The 13,207-nt window shown below is 45.7% G+C and overlaps 1 protein-coding gene across 3 annotated transcripts in view; it reads left to right on the top strand.

Annotated features, from left to right (window-relative positions):
• The window catches only part of LOC119799045 (glutamate receptor ionotropic, delta-1-like), a 499,477-nt gene that overhangs the window by 385,419 nt on the left and 100,851 nt on the right, over positions 1–13,207 (top strand). The gene's annotated exons all lie outside the window — the stretch shown is intronic.

The raw sequence follows: 13,207 nt of genomic DNA, 5'->3' as shown, positions 1-13,207 counted from the left end.
TGTCCCAAACCTCCTGAATTCTCCCTCAGCATGAAGAACAAGAGGAGGCCGTCCCAAACCTCCTGAATTCTCCCTCAGCATGAAGAACAAAAGGAGGCCGTCTTAAACCTCCTGAATTCTCCCTCAACATGAAGAACAAGAGGAGGCTGTCCCAAACCTCCTGAATTCTCCCTCAACATGAAGAACAGGAGGAGGCTGTCCCAAACCTCCTGAATTCTCCCTCAGCATGAAGAACAAGAGGAGGCCATCCCAAACCTCCTGAATTCTCCCTCAGCATGAAGAACAAGAGGAGGCCGTCCCAAACCTCCTGAATTCTCCCTCAGCATGAAGAACAAGAGGAGGCCGTCCCAAAAGGTTTGATGGTTCTGTACAGCTATCCTCTGTCCTTCTGTTGGTTTTACTGGTCTTAGGAAAAGGGTCATTATCTGAATACCACTGGGTCAGGCAGTGACTCTCCTCTACATGACCAAATACAGTCACTGTCTTTGCCATGATGGGGTTGTCTGTCAACTTTGCAAGCAGATTTGAGGAGTGAACAGCAGAGCAGCCATGAGTGAAGAGGGGTGGACTGAGCACACAGCTGTGGGGCATCCCTAAGTTCAGGATCAGAGAATTATGTGTGCTTCCTCATTCTCACCACATCAGGCTCATTGATGAGAAGGTCTCAGATTGAGGAGCTTGAAAAGATGGACCGTCAGTAGCTTCTGTAGGAGAGCAGCCTTGAAAGCTGAACCAAAGTCAAGGAAAAGCAACCCAACAGTTGGTGTGTTGCAGATTTGACAGGGCTGTGTCAACACTTCACTCTCTGGTATGAATGTATGATGACTCTGTGCTCAACAGATTAGTCGGATTCAATATAACGAGTATAACATTTATGATGAGTGCAGAATGTGCAGCAAATGTTCGTTTGTCTTTAAAAACGGCCTGCAAATGTGTTTTTCTTTGATCTAAAGAGTGAGAGGGCTTATCCCAATCCTCCCCGACTTTTTATTGACTTTATCAAGTAGTTTCATTGAAGACCCAAAACTCAACCACAAAGCAAACCAATAAAGTCATTGACCTAAAGTCAGGTTCAAAAGAATATGTGGTGACTCATCTACTGTAGAGGAAGTATGATGGTCAGCTTCACTAACCTGCAGTGGAGAGAATTGGGAAACATAAGCAGCACCAGAAGTTACATCACCCATCGCCATGCAGGGGACCAGTACATCTCGCCTGGTCAGCCAGGCCGACAACGACGGCACGAAGCTACTGCCTCTAAACAATTCATCATGACCCGTTATGTAGGCCTACATCTCAGAATTATTGTTTAACTGAAGAAACACTTATTAAACACAGATTCATCTTATTAGATATTATTTATTTTCATCACCAGTTATCATTTTTGAAAAGGTTTTTAAAAAGTTTGTGATGCATTTTGGAAGCAGGAGATGGTCTAACGCCTGGCCTCAGAAACCTGTTCACTTATTACTTATGCAGAACACAAAATATCATCCTTATCTTATTTTGTTCTTATACGTTATTTGATTTTTATATTTATTTTTATTTTATTCTTATATTTTATATGCCCTTTGGCAGAATTCAAATCAGCCATTTTAATCTAGATTAATTCCAAGATTACAGTGAGATTAACCTAGATTAAAAGTATTAATCTATGTCCAGCACTAGTTCTCAGACATAAACTTCAAGGTGAACTGAGATCTAAATGCTTCATGTTTCATCTTCTCAGTGTTCTTAGCAGCCGAGTTTAGGTGAGTTTTTAACTGAAGCCTGTTTGACTTGGAGCTGAATGATTGCTGTCAGTGAATTCTTGGTTTTAGTATAAATGTCAGACAAAGAAATAATCCTCCAGTATCCCGACTTTTATCATGTTATTCATCTGAGTTGCTTTTTGCAGGATGATGAATTTGTTGTTGGTTTTAGTAGAAGTGGAGACGGCAGCTGCAGCTTCTTGTTGTCATTTCTCATCAGGCCTCTTATTCAGCTCATGCACTTGTTCTTTTTAACAGTTTCAACAAGCAGAGTGATTACACGCTGATTGCAAGCGACGTGTTGAAAAAGGCTTTTCTTTTTAATTGTAGTCATGAAACTGATGCCTGAGAGCAGAAAGAATCGGATGATTCAATGATCTCCGGAGTCAGAACGCTTCAGATGCTGTTGAAACCTGGAGCTTATTTCAAGGCCTGGAACCGGAGCATTGAATTTACACTAACCTTATTCACACGTCGCATCTATTCTTGACTTTCCAACCGTTTAAAATACTTTTTCAGCTGAGAGCGGTTTCAGTTCAGATATATGAAATAATGGTGGTTCAGCAACATTTTCCTCTCTGCAAGGCGACACAGACGCGCTTTTTCAATGTCCCACAAACAGTGGACCTCATCTGGTTCATCACCAAATATTCATACTAAGTCTCTTCATGTCTTATTATCCGTTAAACCTTTTCTCTTTTGCTAATTTTGCTAGATCTTCAGGTTTTTTTGTGTCTTCAAATGTTTTTTTTTTCAAAACATGAGAAAAGTCAAATCGCTAAACCAAACCGGGCAAATGATGCAGTTTGATGTTTTTTATCCATGTAACCTTTAATAATAAAGAAAATGATGATAACCGTATTTTCCGCACCTTCAATGAATCGCTATGTTAACATTTTCTTCATATATGAGGCGCAGAGGATGGAAGCTGTGGTCGAGGCTGGGGGGGCGTTTTCCATCCACTAGATGCAGCTGCGTTAAAGAGAATGTCAGATAAATAAGTCAAACTTTATTAATATATTATTTACAATATGACCAACATTCTTCAGCTGTAAACACAAATAAGAAACACATTATTTTAATCTATCCGTTCATTTCTCATCAACGAATCCCTTGATTTCTTCTTCTCCAGTGTCCGAATTGAACAGTTTTTCTGATACGGGATCCAACATGGCCGCCTCCGTCTTGTTAAAGTCGTCATTATTTGAGTCAATGTTGCTGCTGTTGTCTTGCAGTTCAGGGATAATTCCTGCCTTCCTGAAAGCTCAGACCACAGTGGAGACTGATACAGTATATCAGCTCAGGCGTTGATGATCCATTGGCAGATAGTGGCGTATGTCGCTTGCCGCCATCTTGGATCGCACCTGTTTGCCTTTGCCATCCCCTGCTCCCACGCACCTCTACCTTTGAATGCCCTGTCGACACCAATATCTAGCGGCTGGAGTTGTTTTGTGAATCGACCCGGAATGCCGGCGAGCACTGAACTAGTTTTTTGAGACCGTAGATGATATGGGAGCTCATGGCGCTGTAGATCAATAGGGATGGAGCTGTGTGAAAAGAGCCACCCTGTCTTCTAACCACTGCTCCTCATCCATCCATCTCTTCCAGTTGGCTTTCATGACGACGCTGGCAGGAAAGTTTTCTTCCTCTTGAAAATAACCGTGGGTGGAAGTTTGTGGCCGTTAGCCTGGCAGGCGAGAACTACGGTGAAGGATGACTTCTTATTCCTGTGGTGCAAACATTGACTGTACGTTTTATCCACAGTGTAATTCACAGGAATAGCAAAGGTGAGTGGAACATCGTCCATGTGGATGATGAGCTCTGGCCGGATCTTATTTCAGGATCTTGTTTTTGCGGTATGCACGGAAAGAGGACAGCTTTTCTTGCTAATCTTCTGGAAGTTGCTGTAAAACAGTAGCTCCTGTGTGGATGGAGAGATTACGTCTTTTCATAAATCGAAAGCACCAAGAAGGTCTGGACTTGGACTAGCCTGTTCTTCTTTCTTGTAGATTTAGGGCTGCTTCAGGTCATTGAGGCGCTGCTGACCCGGTTTGGTCATAACTTCAGCTGCTGGACAGACGTCCTCACGTTTCCTTTCAGGACGCTCTGCTTTGCAGACGTGTTCATTGTTGACTCAACCCGTTTGCTTGATTTTTAGCTTTCAGCTGCTTCCATCGTGTTGCCTAATGCAGAACGTGTCTTTGGAGCAGGTGGGATTTGAACCCTGAAAACATTGAACAGCTTGTTGATCCATTTTCTGGGTGAAATCAGAACTCAATGAACATGTGATGCATTGCCTTGGAGCGGGAAGTTGGATTCAGTCCCAACAGAGCAGAAGGTATTTCACTGTTCAAACATTAATATCACAGCTTTTAAAGCCTCTGGTTCAGCACTGAGCTGCTGGCTGATTTGTTGCAGTTTATCTGACTTACAGCAGAACATAAATCAGCCTTTTAAGCAGATGTCACCTTTGAGTAGCAGAAGGAGAAAAATGGATCAAATGACCTTTTTTGCTCTTGGAAAAGGAAAAGTGGGTAAAACGATGAAAGAAAGAAGCGTGTTTTTATCAGAATCATTTCTGCTCCACAGACAGTAAATCCTTCCTCCTGCCGGCCCTTCACCCCCCCTCTGGTTTCCTCTTATCTCTGTATAGAGCTAGAGTCCTTAGAAACGCCTCAGAGTGGATGGCCAGACCTGCGCTTCTGTGTTTGATAAAATCAGACAGTCCCCTCAGACTGGAGCCCAGCATCCTCCCATCCTCTGCTTACAGGCTGCGCTCACCTCCAGGCCATTCATCTCTGTGAATGTTAGTGTTTTAATGTCTAATCACTGCTAAATGCTAAATGTTTGTCCTTTTCCAGCTTAATATGCAGTCACAACAAAAGCCACCAAGTTAAATTACTACTGAACCTCAGGCTGTTTGTGTTTTGGGGGAATTTCCTGGCTGCAGTTCAGCAGGAGTCGACAGCCAGCAGCAGCGGAAATAAGAGCCTCTAATTAGCGCAGCAACCTCGGCTGAGTGCAGCGTGGCTGGAGGTGGAAGCAGCAGAGCAGGAACAGGTCGGTTCAGGGGCCTCCGCCTGCTTTGTCATCCTCTGGGTTAGAAGCTCTGCAGGAGCTCCATCGGTCTGAGGTTGAGTGACAGAACGAGGCACCCCCCCCCCCAGGCAGGGATTCATGCAGTTTGTTCCAAATTGCTCCAATTAGCACAACATTTAGTATCATTCCTCAGCAATTAATCCGCTGATCTTTTATCTGTAGCTCTGCCTGCAGTGGTGGCTGGCCAATAGAGGGCGCCGCCCCACCAGCCCAATGGCCTTGATTAAGACATAAAAAACACATTAAATGAAATTAATTTATCTTTATAAAAAGTATTGTCAAAATGTATTGATATATTTTTTTAGATGTGCAAAAACAAATATTAAATTTTTAATGAGAGTAAAGCTGTTTCATTTTTTTGTTGGATTGGTGATGTATTTCCACCTTAGGGTGCAATAATGTTTTCCCAGTTAATCTGTTTAAAAGTTTTCAATGCTCAGCAGCTCCTCTGAAATACAGAAGGATAGGAGAGCTCAGGGTGCAGCTAAGCTACGCCCTGAGGTGACAGGAAGTGACATCACAGTCGTAGTGCCGCTGATTGACAGGCCGAGTCACGGGAGTGGAGTCCCTTAAAGCAAACTAACCAAGGGAAGCTGGAGGTTAAACCGTTTGGACCTGATCAGCCGAACATCAGAATGAATCATCAGTCCAAAGACAGATGGAGACGGTTCACTGGGTCCTTTTCCAGGACCTGCTTTAGCTCCAAGGCTAGGCTAACTGCGTGCAGCGAGGCTAACTGCCTGCAGCGAGGCTAACTGCATGCAGCGAGGCTAATTGCATGCAGCGAGGCTAACTACATGCAGCGAGGCTAACTGCTGCAGAGAGGGTAACTGCCAGCAGCGAGGCTAACTGCTGCAGCGAGGCTAACTGCGTGCAGCGAGGCTAAATGCGTGCAGCGAGGCTAACTGCCTGCAGCGAGGCTAACTGCATGCAGCTATGCTAACTGCATGCAGCGAGGCTAACTGCTGCAGCGAGGCTAACTGCGTGCAGCGAGGCTAAATGCGTGCAGCGAGGCTAACTACATGCAGAGAGGCTAACTGCTGCAGAGAGGGTAACTGCCAGCAGCGAGGCTAACTGCTGCAGCGAGGCGAACTGCGTGCAGCGAGGCTAACTGCTGCAGCGAGGCTAACTGCATGCAGCGAGGCTAAATGCGTGCAGCGAGGCTAACTACATGCAGAGAGGCTAACTGCTGCAGAGAGGGTAACTGCCAGCAGCGAGGCTAACTGCTGCAGCGAGGCTAACTGCGTGCAGCGAGGCTAACTGCTGCAGCGAGGCTAACTGCATGCAGCGAGGCTAAATGCGTGCAGCGAGGCTAACTACATGCAGAGAGGCTAACTGCTGCAGAGAGGGTAACTGCCAGCAGCGAGGCTAACTGCTGCAGCGAGGCTAACTGCGTGCAGCGAGGCTAACTGCTGCAGCGAGGCTAACTGCGTGCAGCGAGGCTAAATGCGTGCAGCGAGGCTAACTGCCTGCAGCGAGGCTAACTGCATGCAGCTATGCTAACTGCATGCAGCGAGGCTAACTGCATGCTGCGAGGCTAACTACATGCAGCGAGGCTAACTACATGCAGAGAGGCTAACTGCATGCAGCGAGGCTAACTGCATGCTGCGAGGCTAACTACATGCAGCGAGGCTAACTACATGCAGAGAGGCTAACTACATGCAGCGAGGCTAACTGCATGCTGCGAGGCTAACTACATGCAGCGAGGCTAACTGCATGCTGCGAGGCTAACTACATGCAGCGAGGCTAACTACATGCAGCGAGGCTAACTGCATGCAGCGAGGCTAACTGCATGCTGCGAGGCTAACTACATGCAGCGAGGCTAACTACATGCAGAGAGGCTAACTACATGCAGCGAGGCTAACTACATGCAGAGAGGCTAACTGCCAGCAGAGAGGCTAACTACATGCAGCGAGGCTAACTGCTGCAGCGAGGCTAACTGCGTGCAGCGAGGCTAACCGCATGCAGCGAGGCTAACTGAGTGCAGCGAGGCTAACTGCATGCAGCTATACTAACTGCATGCAGCGAGGCTAACTGCTGCAGAGAGGCTAACTGCTGCAGAGAGGCTAACTGCTGCAGAGAGGCTAACTGCCTGCAGTGAGGCTAACTGCTGCAGAGAGGCTAACTGCTGCAGAGAGGCTAACTGCCTGCAGTGAGGCTAACTGCTGCAGAGAGGCTAACTGCTGCAGCGAGGCTAAGGCTTTATCTTGCTTTCCCTGCCTCCTTTTTCAAAGGTCAGGATCTGAGCTAGCATGGGTAAAGACAGCTAGGACTGATTTAAAGCACTTTGCAGAAAAGGCAAAGAAGAACAAACATCTGGTTTGTGACACAATATTGGTCCATGGAAAAAACAGACTTACCTTCACAGCCTCAGAAGGGCAAGATTTAAGAACCTGGACATGAAATTAGGTTTTGTTTTCATAATCTTTGTTTTTGTTGTTGACATTTTTAGAAAAATACTGGTGTGATGAGTTAGTAAACATTTGATTGGTTTTTGGTTCATATCTATGTTGAATTTATACCTAAGGCCCATCAGGTATAAAATATGCTGCAGCAGAGCCAAAGTAATCGGTTCTCCTGCGTGTCGGCTTCCTTTGAAAGGAAGCTTCTGGTAGAAAGAGATTTCCAGTGGAAAATGCATTTAGCCCAGATGCTGAAGTTGCTGTCGCCTCTGCTGTGGTTTCTTATTTACTGTAGCTGTGAGTCTGTCTGTTCCTTTGCTCACGGTTGCCTTCCTTGTTGACCCCACCTCACTAAACACTGTGCTGCTTCTGCATGTGAGGAATATAGGAAAGAAACATTAAACAGAAAGGGGGGGGGTCTCTACACTAAATAGACAGACCACACTGACACTGTTTCTGTTGCCTTTCTGTTTTCCTTTCACCGCTGGGGTTCCTTCTTTCTACGACCTTTTTTTAGTTAGTTTTTGAATTACGAGAAGAATAAAATTAGTGAGCAGAAATTGGTCCTGCAGGCCGGACCTTCAAAGCAACATTCATTGATCTGACGATGAGCGACTGATGTTCTCAGTAAAAATGGAACATTCAAGAAGCTGAGTGTTTTTAGTTGAACTGTTTGGTCTTTGCTATCAGCAGCATTTCTGTCTGCATCCGGTTGCTGTTGTCTTGTTTTGGTTGCAAACCAACCTGCTGTCCTGCTGGTGCGTCTTTGACGAGGCAACGTTACCGTAACCTCAGCTCCAGCTGTCACAGACTAGAAATGTTCAAACACAACCCTTCATTTCCTATAACAGTAAATTTCTCAACATCTCATCTTTACTCTGCAGTTAAAGGTAAGAGGGATGAATCAGAGGATCTAAACCCTCCTGGGTTGGTCCACGCTGCTTTAGGTGGTTTGGTTGCTGCCTTTGCTCAGAGGGAAGATGTTTGGCAGCGAGAGGAAATGAACTAACAGAAGTCAGTTATTAATGTTGTTTCAGAGCCAAAATAACTATCCAAGAAAAAAAAAAAATCTCAACCAGAGAACAGATAATTAGACGGGAGGATAGATTTCTCATTTCTCCTCATTAAAGTTTTATTCCCTCCGTTGTCTCCTGCTTATCGGTGGATGTGACCTCCGTCTGCAGCTGTAGCTCATTAATACTGTAAGCCATTTGAATTTAGGGTGAAACCAATCACTGATTATTAGTTCAGTGATTATAACTTACTCACCAGGGTTCTTAGTCTGTATATAAAGGTTGGACTCCTAAATCTGGCTGTTAGAATTTAGCTGGTTAGTAATTCAGACTAAGGCTACCAGCAGAGTTATTAATCACCAACCATATAAATGTGTCTCTGTTCATGAAAAACGGCTGAAAGTGTTTCTGAAATAATTTTAAATAGGTTTGTTTTCTGAAATGTCCTCATATACAGAGGGGGGGCGTAATTGTATTAACATAATGGGTCCTTGGTTATTGCCCCGCCCTGCAAGCGAGCAGCATGGCGAGGCGGCTGTTAGTAGGCAGCAAAATGGCCGATGTATGGAGAACGTAACGCTGGCGGTTCTCTAAAGTATTTCTTTAACAAGCCGGATGTTAATGAACAGGAGCTACACTGATCCTGAAGACGATCTGAACAACGACCAAAGCGACACGTTAAGACCGAATAAAATCCCAATTCTACCACTGAGCAAAGCTGGAAATTCACACTGGTTTTACAGTTTCTACCTTCGTCAGTTAAATAACCTGCTGCTGTCATTCTGCACATCTCTGATGTCGCTGCTATTTTCAATTCACTGGAAAAATGTCCATAGATGGATATTGGTTATTTATTACCCAGTTTTATATTGTTAAAACATTGTTTATCTTTTAACTCTTCTATTATGTTATTCTTATACATTTTTCTAAGGTCCACATTTGTGTGCACATTTTTACTATAAACATTTTGCTGCTGTAAACATCAGACTTTCCCCATTGAGGGACAATAAAGGGATTTTCTATTCTATTGTATTCTATTGTATTCTATTCTGTTCTGTTCTATTCTATTCTATTCTATTGTATTCTATTCTATTCTATTCTTTTTTATTCTATTCTGTTCTATTCTATGCTATTGTATTCTATTGTATTCTTTTCTATTCTATTCTATTCTATTCTATTGTATTCTTTTCTATTCTATTCTATTCTATTCTATTCTATTCTATTCTATTCTATTCTATTCTATTCTATTCTATTCTATTCTATTCTATTCTATTCTTTTCTATTCTATTCTATTCTATTCTATTCTATTCTATTCTATTCTATTCTATTCTATTCTATTCTATTCTATTCTATTCTATTCTATTCTTTTCTATTCTATTCTATTCTGTTCTATTCTATTCTATTCTATTCTATTCTAAAATAAGGAAGAATGTATCAGAAGAACCAGAAGCTGCTCCGACCGACGCTGCAAACTTCTCCAGTAAAGCGTAAACCGGCTCGTTCAGGTTGATGAACTGTTGGATAAACTCTGATCTCAGACTCTGCATCAGGCTGATAAAACCAAACCAAAACACTGCAGATTTGGACCATATATAATAATATATATATTAATATATATATATTAATATATATATTAATATATATATTAATATATATATCAATATATATATATATATTAATGTATATATTAATATATATATATATTAATGCTCTGACCTTCCATATCAATGCATTTTGGCTCCATGCTTTTTCTGCCACACTGTTTACATTTGATCACTGCTGCACTTTAAGGATGGAAAAGTTCATTTTGCTGCCAAGCTACAGCTCATTCATTAAAAGTTGTCTAAGTCTAAGTTTCTTTATTGGAGGCAACAAGATCTATAAACTATGTTTCTCTTTCCAATATTTCCACTCATTAAGGTTTTTAGTTTAGTGTTTATTCTAACAACATGTGCGTTAGTTATTACCAAGACTATCCTTTAAACTTTAGCATTCCTTTCTGAAACCCCCAATTCTAAACTCAGCTGTTAGATGGTCATTTAAGCTCTGTACTTTTGCCCCCCCCCCGTACTTCACAGCTTTATAGAGGCCAGGTTCCCAGTGGGCGTGGCTTCTCTAAATGACATGTAAATGAGACTCATTATCTTTGCAGATCTTTATATCGATGTTTCTCCTCTTGAGCCTTTTCAACGTTCCTACTGTCAGATAGCGTCTACAGAAAAATGGTAAACGAATGATTTCCATGTCTGACTCATGATCAGAAAGTTTAAACTCCAGCTCAAAGCATCGATGCAGAAAAATGGCGGCACATGAAATTCAATCTGCTGCTGGAGAAAGTTCTCAGTGTCCGGAACGCTGCGTTTCTCAGAGAAACACCTTTATTTACCTGAAAGGACCTTAGAATGGAGGCTGCTTCTTCTTCAGCAGCAAAGTTTCTGCCTGAAACTCTTTATTAATTCAATTGTTTCAATGCAACCTTTTATTTTCCAAAACTCTGAACTTTTTCTGCTGGAGCTAAAAGCTTTATTTGAATAGTTGGTTGTTTTAGACAGAAGAAGAGAAGAACAAGAAATAAAGATAATCTGTCTGGTCTGGATGACAACATCCAGACCCATTGGTCCTCCCATTGTCCTCCCATTGTCCTCCCACTGTCCTCCCATTGTCCTCCCATTGTCCTCCCACTGTTCTCCCATTGTCCTCCCATTGTCCTCCCACTGTCCTCCCACTGTCCTCCCATTGTCCTCCCATTGTCCTCCCACTGTCCTCCCACTGTCCTCCCACTGTCCTCCCATTGTCCTCCCACTGTCCTCCCACTGTCCTCCCATTGTCCTCCCATTGTCCTCCCATTGTCCTCCCACTGTCCTCCCACTGTCCTCCCATTGTCCTCCCACTGTCCTCCCATTGTCCGCCCACTGTCCGCCCACTGTCCTCCCATTGTCCTCCCACTGTCCTCCCATTGTCCTCCCACTGTCCTCCCATTGTCCTCCCATTGTCCTCCCACTGTCCTCCCATTGTCCGCCCACTGTCCGCCCACTGTCCTCCCACTGTCCTCCCACTGTCCTCCCATTGTCCGCCCACTGTCCGCCCACTGTCCTCCCATTGTCCTCCCACTGTCCTCCCATTGTCCTCCCACTGTCCTCCCACTGTCCTCCCACTGTCCTCCCATTGTCCTCCCACTGTCCTCCCACTGTCCTCCCATTGTCCTCCCATTGTCCTCCCACTGTCCTCCCACTGTCCTCCCATTGTCCTCCCACTGTCCTCCCACTGTCCTCCCACTGTCCTCCCATTGTCCTCCCACTGTCCTCTCATTGTCTTCCCACTGTCCTCCCATTGTCCTCCCACTGTCCTCCCATTGTCTTCCCACTGTCCTCCCACTGTCCTCCCATTCTTCTCCCACTGTCCTCCCATTCTCCTCCCACTGTCCTCCCATTGTCTTCCCACTGTCCTCCCACTGTCCCCCCATTCTCCTCCCACTGTCCTCCCATTCTCCTCCCACTGTCCTCCCATTCTCCTCCCACTGTCCTCCCACTGTCCTCCCATTGTCCGCCCACTGTCCTCAGATTGTCTTCCCACTGTCCTCCCACTGTCCTCCCATTGTCCTCCCACTGTCCTCCCACTGTCCTCCCATTGTCCTCCCACTGTCCTCCCACTGTCCTCCCATTGTCCTCCCACTGTCCTCTCATTGTCTTCCCACTGTCCTCCCATTGTCCTCCCACTGTCCTCCCATTGTCCTCCCACTGTCCTCTCATTGTCTTCCCACTGTCCTCCCACTGTCCTCCCACTGTCCTCCCACTGTCCTCCCATTGTCCTCCCACTGTCCTCTCATTGTCTTCCCACTGTCCTCCCATTGTCCTCCCACTGTCCTCCCATTGTCTTCCCACTGTCCTCCCACTGTCCTCCCATTCTCCTCCCATCCTCCCACTGTCCTCCCATTGTCTTCCCACTGTCCTCCCACTGTCCTCCCATTCTTCTCCCACTGTCCTCCCATTCTCCTCCCACTGTCCTCCCATTGTCTTCCCACTGTCCTCCCACTGTCCCCCCATTCTCCTCCCACTGTCCTCCCATTGTCTTCCCACTGTCCTCCCACTGTCCTCCCATTGTCTTCCCACTGTCCTCCCACTGTCCTCCCATTCTTCTCCCACTGTCCTCCCATTGTCTTCCCACTGTCCTCCCACTGTCCCCCCATTCTCCTCCCACTGTCCTCCCACTGTCCTCCCACTGTCCTCCCACTGTCCCCCCATTCTCCTCCCATTGTCCTCCCACTGTCCTCCCACTGTCCCCCCATTCTCCTCCCACTGTCCTCCCATTCTCCTCCCACTGTCCTCCCACTGTCCTCCCACTGTCCCCCCATTCTCCTCCCACTGTCCTCCCATTCTCCTCCCACTGTCCTCCCACTGTCCTCCCACTGTCCCCCCATTCTCCTCCCACTGTCCTCCCACTGTCCTCCCACTGTCCTCCCATTCTCCTCCCACTGTCCTCCCATTGTCTTCCCACTGTCCTCCCACTGTCCTCCCATTCTTCTCCCACTGTCCTCCCATTCTCCTCCCACTGTCCTCCCATTGTCTTCCCACTGTCCTCCCACTGTCCCCCCATTCTCCTCCCACTGTCCTCCCATTCTCCTCCCACTGTCCTCCCATTCTCCTCCCACTGTCCTCCCACTGTCCTCCCATTGTCCGCCCACTGTCCTCAGATTGTCTTCCCACTGTCCTCCCACTGTCCTCCCATTCTTCTCCCACTGTCCTCCCATTGTCCTCCCATTGTCTTCCCACTGTCCTCCCACTGTCCCCCCATTCTCTTCCCACTGTCCTCCAACTGTTCTCCTCTGGTTTTCCAGCGGTTCTCCTCCGGCTAACCCTTTAGTTTTAGTTTTCTTTAGTTTGGAGTTTAGCTGTTTATTTTCCAACTTTTCCCCGAACAGATCCAGAGTACGACAGTCCAGGCA

Source organism: Cyprinodon tularosa, unplaced genomic scaffold (assembly GCF_016077235.1).
Source record: "Cyprinodon tularosa strain WSP-4 unplaced genomic scaffold, ASM1607723v1 ctg645, whole genome shotgun sequence".
NCBI classification, from domain to species: Eukaryota; Metazoa; Chordata; class Actinopteri; order Cyprinodontiformes; family Cyprinodontidae; genus Cyprinodon; species Cyprinodon tularosa.
Note: the sequence above shows the minus strand (reverse complement) of the source record. Positions and strands in the feature narration are given on the sequence as shown.